We start from the raw sequence: 6,090 nt of genomic DNA, 5'->3' as shown, positions 1-6,090 counted from the left end.
ATTATGTCTATCCCAATAACCTTACAAGCTACATCGTTTCCCATGAGAATCTTTCCACCATCTATGAGTTGGTACGTACTAAACCAATCCTTATTGGGAGACATATGATAGGAGCACCCTGAATCAAGAATCCACTCATCACTTCAGTTTGTAATAGTAATTGAAAGAACATCTGTAGTATCTAAATTTTCTTCTGCAACTACTGCATCACTAGAATTAAAAGTTTTTCCCTTTTCTTTTCCTTTACAATCTGGACAATTTTTCACATAGTGCCCTTCTTTGTTGCACTTGAAACATTTTTTTTCCCTTGTACTTTGATCTAGATTGACCTTTTCTATCATTATTTTTCTTTAATGTTCTCCCTTTAACCACCAAACCTTCACCTGAGTCATCTTCTCTACTTTTGAACACTTTATTTTTCAACTCCCTTGAGTTCAAGGCTGCTCTAACATTCTCTATATAGATAGTATCTCTACCATATACCATAGTATTTAGGAAGTGCTCATAAGAATTTGATAGGGAACACATCAAAATTATAGTTTGGTTTTCATCAATATTTCTCAAATCCATTATAGTTTTATTAAACTCATCAAGGTGGTTTTTAATGGATGTACCTTCTTTCATCTGGAGAGTATACAACCAATTCTTTAAATTTAAGAGATTTGTAAGAGACTTCGTCATATACAGACTTTCTAACTTCAACCATAACTTGGTAGTTGTATCTTCTTCTACAACCTCACGAAGCACCTCATTACCCAAGCACAATAGAATAGCACTACGCGCTTTCTCCATAAGTTCATCATCAAACATCGTTGTTGGTAGAGCCTCTCTATATTTTAGTGCTTTGGACAACCCCTATTAAACCAATAAAGCACACATCTTAACGCGACACAAACTGAAATTGTTTTTTCCAACAAACTTCTCAACCTCAAACTTTCACCATTCCAAATCTAATAACCTTATCTCTAATGCCAATTTGTTGTGCGAATCACGACAAAGAATAATAATAAGAATAAAATAAGAAAAAAGAAAACAAAACACACAATGATTTACGTGGTTCAGCCTTAAACCTACATGCATAGGCAAATACGAAGAAGAACTTTCACTATTGTTAAAGGAGTTACAACTCTTAAAGCTCTCAAATCCCAAAGCTCCAATTTATGCCCAAAAAAAGACTTACTATTTTGGTCAAAATCTCTTCCTATATTTTTTCCTAATTATAAAGGAAGTTTATATATAGAAAACTAAGTGTATAATTGTCAAAGATGCATTTTCCTAAAAAGATCTCACAATAGAATATTTCCTACAATAATAGGAAACCCACTTTCAAAAATATCTTCTATTAGGATATTATCAATAACTTTCTAAATTGACTTAAAATACAATTTGAGACACTTTCCAATAGTTAACAACAACTAAAATGTAATTATTATCCAAAATAATTAAGGAGTAATCCCATGAAGTCAATATGTCATACCCTAAATTCTAAAACTAAGGTTTAATTATAATACAAAGTGGCTAACTCATAATTTTAAATTTTGAAATTTGAATTAATGGTTAATGATGTAATGTTCGTACTATAGTGTGTTAATCATTTATATTTCATGTTCAAAAATTCTAGTTCTATTATACTCTTGCAACCCAAAGATTTTTTTTCCCAATATTTATTTACTAATTATTGAATATAATTAATTTTATTATTATTTTATGATTTATAATTTTAAATTTCTTTTTATTTAAAAGTATATATTACATTGTCCAATAATGAATTTTCAAATGTGCCTTGTATGATGTCTTGACCATGCAAAAATTTTACTACGGAAAATAGGTCATTTTTAAAAGTTTCAAAATTTGAGACAAAAGTTATAGATTTTGTTGTTTCTATGTTGGTAATACTTAAATAATTGTTCTAATTTTTTATCTTTGATAATTTTATTTAAGTGAACTTTTTTTGAATGAATTCAATAAAACCTATCAATTTATAACTCAAATTGAAAAATCAAGTTTTAATTACTTGAAATATTTAGATTTTGAAGGCATTTTTATTGTATCCAAATGGAAGTTATTTCATTATTTACTTTGTAAATTAAAATAAATGGGGGTATTCGGGTATTTTTACATTCGATTCAAATGATAAAATAATATATAAGGGCATTTACTTAAATGTTTAAAATGTAAGTATAATTGTAAACATAGTTCTGGAGAATTAAACTATGTTAAGGTGTTGAGACTGAAACAATGCTATAGTGTTGAGAAATTATGCACCACACCCATCTTGTACACCACTCAAATTGCACAACTCCCTTAGTTAAAATCTTACACATAAATATAGTTATAAGAATAAAACTATGATGAGATGTTGAGAGTGAATAATGTTAAGGTGCTAAAAAGTGGCACATCACACTCATCCTACACACCACTTAAATTGTGCATCTTCCTTAGTTTAAAATCTTGTACATGTCTTTTAAACATCTTGTACTTCTTACCTTTAAAATGGATTTTATGTACTACCACACTCATCCTGTGCATTAACCCTCTTGCACAGTTACTTTAGTTGCATAACTCTTAGATAAAATCTTGCACAATTTTCTGTAAACATTTCATGCACCGCTTTTACTCCAACCATCTATACACTTTTTTTATTCAAACATCCTACACACCACTTGTGTAATCTTTTGTTCAACTTCTTGTGCATCTCATTTTTCCTTTAAATTATTTTTGTACACTTGACAACAAGAATCCTATGCACTTTTTTCCCTTACAATTTAACTTATCACCTTCTTTTTATGCATCCAAAACTTTGTTTAAGATTTGTAATTTATCTTCCACATTTGAGATCTTTTGAATTTTTTTTTTTTTAAAAAAAATTATGCTATAACTAATCTATGAAATTTTCACACATTTAATTGATATACAAACTTTAACGATATCAAACCAGACTTAACTTAAAATGGTAAAAATTTACATCTCATTTATTCCACCCAAACTCTAAAAATAATGGTGTCCTTTTCTTTTTAGTTTAGAAGACTATACAATACCAAAACATCCAATTACATTCAAAATACATAAAACACAAGCTCTCTTAATTGCATAAGAAAGTTTTGCTTGGTTTGAAAAATACTTTTATAAGAAAAGAAGAGCTACAACTCAATAGAAAAAGGTTTAGTAATGAAATAAAATTTTATAAATAATTTTTTAAAACACTTTGCATATCATAGAACAAATCTTTCATTGAAACATAAGTTTCCATCCAACATATACAAATATGTTCATATTATTCAATAGTTAACACATCATACACCTTCCTGAAGCTTTTGATATATGTACCTATAGTATATGTACTTGTAAATTTTGGGGTTCTCACGTAGGGACATGTGCCCATGCCCCTTCGTACATCCATGCATGGATTTTTTTAGGGATATTTTTAGTATTTCACCTCAGGGTACTTTACCATAGTTTTGCTTGAGACTTTCCCAAGGACCGTTCTCCCTTATTATTATTTTTTTTCAAACCACCCATCATGGTGCCTTAAAATTGGTTTTTTTTTTCTTTTCTTAAGTGCCTTCAGCTCTCTCCATACTGCACATCATACATATTCAAGTTAGTTTCAACAAAATAAAGCATATTTTATTGTAGTAAAGTATATCGTAATCATAAGAAACAAGTTTCAATCATTTCATTCAAATGTCATGTATAATCAAGATTCTTATGTACAAACATAATTTCATACATCAAATCATTTCAAAACATGATGTACATTAAATACTCTTATACATGTTTTTTTTAGCACCCATCATGGTTCCTTAAAATTGGTTTTTTCTTTTGTTTTTTTAAGTGCCTTCAGCACTCTCCATACTACACATCATACATATTCAAGTTAGTTTCAACAAAATAGAGTATATTTTATTGTAGTAAAGTATATTATAATCATAAGAAACAAGTTTCAATCATTTCATTCAACATTTATTTTATTCAAATGTCATGTATAATCAAGATTCTCATGTACAAACATAATTCCATATATCAAATCATTTCAAAAACATGATGTACATTAAATACTCTTATACATGTTTTTCTTAAGAAACTAAAAACAAGGTTTTTAAATAAAAACTTCTCTACCTATTTAGAAATTGAGTAATTCTTTCATTTCTAGTCTTTGCCATTACTTCTTTATCATTGTAACTTCTTATTTTTTTTAAAAATGCTTATCCGATTTCCTCTCTTTCAAGCTAAGAAATTTATATTAGAGAAAAATTTTAAACTAATAATTGGTTGACTTCATGAAACTAGTGTCAAATGTTTAATCCTAAAACAATCTACGTCCACCATTTATTGATTTTCAACACATGTTCCAATTTTAAATGAATCTTGAAGAAGTAAGGCTTCTACTATAGTTAAGTAAAATAGGGAAGTTAGTTGGATTTTCAACTAAACAAAATTAAGCAAATAATTTACTAAGATGCCAATTTACATAACATTGGTGTTGCAGAAAATTTCATTGTTATTAACCATCTTTAAGCTACTTTTCTACTATTTTAACATGCTAGTTATCTAACTAATCTGTTTTTTAATTAATTAACTAATCAACTCATTAATTGAGTTATTAATCCTCATTAAAAGACTAAACAACTTATATTAGCTTTTAATAATCTTAGGTCATTACATAATACCACAATAATACTAAATCTCAACCATTAAAAATATATTAAAAGGATACACCATCTTTTTGCTAATTGAGCCCAAATTCTAACATTTTTTAAACTCTTAATTTACTCTCATGCATAGTGCTAATAAAACCTATATTACAACATCTTTGCAATTATTTTCTTTGAAGAAAAATATCTATCACAAGCCTCATCATGACATCTTTTTAAAAAAGCCTAAGTCTTATCCTCTAGAATGCATCTCGTAAAGATTTGATCATGGTAATAATCATACAAATATGGATCATCCTAAATATAATGTTTAAATTTTGATAGAAAGAGTCTCTAATCTTCCATACTACAATCTATAAGAATCTATCTAGTGACTAGGTAAGTTAACAATGTCTGCATACTAAAAAAGCTTTCTCAAATCATCAATGCATTTTAAGGAAATTCTTCATTAATCAACTCTTCTTCCTAGACTTCAATAATGATTCTTGACAAATGGTCAACTATAACATTTTTAATTCTTTTCTTATCTCTAATCTCAATATTAAACTCTTGAAACAAAAAAATTTAAAGCATAAGCCTTGTTTTGGTATCTTTTTTTCTCTAATCGATGTTTAAAAGTCAAGTGATCAGTGAAGACCACTATGGAAGTGCTCATCAAGTTAAATATGAATTTATCGAGGGCACATACCATTGCTAAGAGTTCCTTCTCTACTGTTGTGTAGTTATTTTATGCAAAATTCATCATCTTAATCACATAGTACATTATAAAAGAATTTCTTTCTTTCTTTTATACAAGAAAAACTCAAATAGCTAGATAGTGATCACACATGAATTCAAATAATAGACTCTAATTAAATGATCCCACCATTACTGCAAATGTCAATTTCTTTTTCAACACTTCAAATTCTTTTGTACATTCAGTACTCCACTTGATTCATCTTTCTTCAACAATAGAGCACACAAAGGATGTGCTATTTTTGAAAAATACCTTATAAATTTCATATTAAATCTCATAGGACCAAGGAATTGCTTTACTCCTTGACTATAGATAGATTCCAAAGCTTTGAAATAAGTTAAATCTTTATTTTATCTATCTCAATCCCCTTCTTAAATATAACATGTCCCAAAACAATTTTCTTATTAACCATGAAGTAACATTTTTTCCAATTCAACACTAAACCTTTGTAACACTTGATATAAGTTTTTTAAGCATTTACTCAAATGTAATCCCAAAGATGGTGATATCATCCAAAAATACCTCCATTGTCTTTTCTAAAAATTAGAGAAATTATTGGTCATGCACCTCTAAGAGGTTGTCAATGAATTACATAACCCAAACGATTTTCTTTTATAAGCATAAGCTCTAAAAAGACATGTTAATATCATCTTGTCTTGATCCTCTAGTGTAGTATCAATTTGGAAATAACTTGAATAT

Source organism: Vitis riparia, chromosome 14 (genome assembly GCF_004353265.1).
Source record: "Vitis riparia cultivar Riparia Gloire de Montpellier isolate 1030 chromosome 14, EGFV_Vit.rip_1.0, whole genome shotgun sequence".
Taxonomy (NCBI): Eukaryota; Viridiplantae; Streptophyta; class Magnoliopsida; order Vitales; family Vitaceae; genus Vitis; species Vitis riparia.
Note: the sequence above shows the minus strand (reverse complement) of the source record.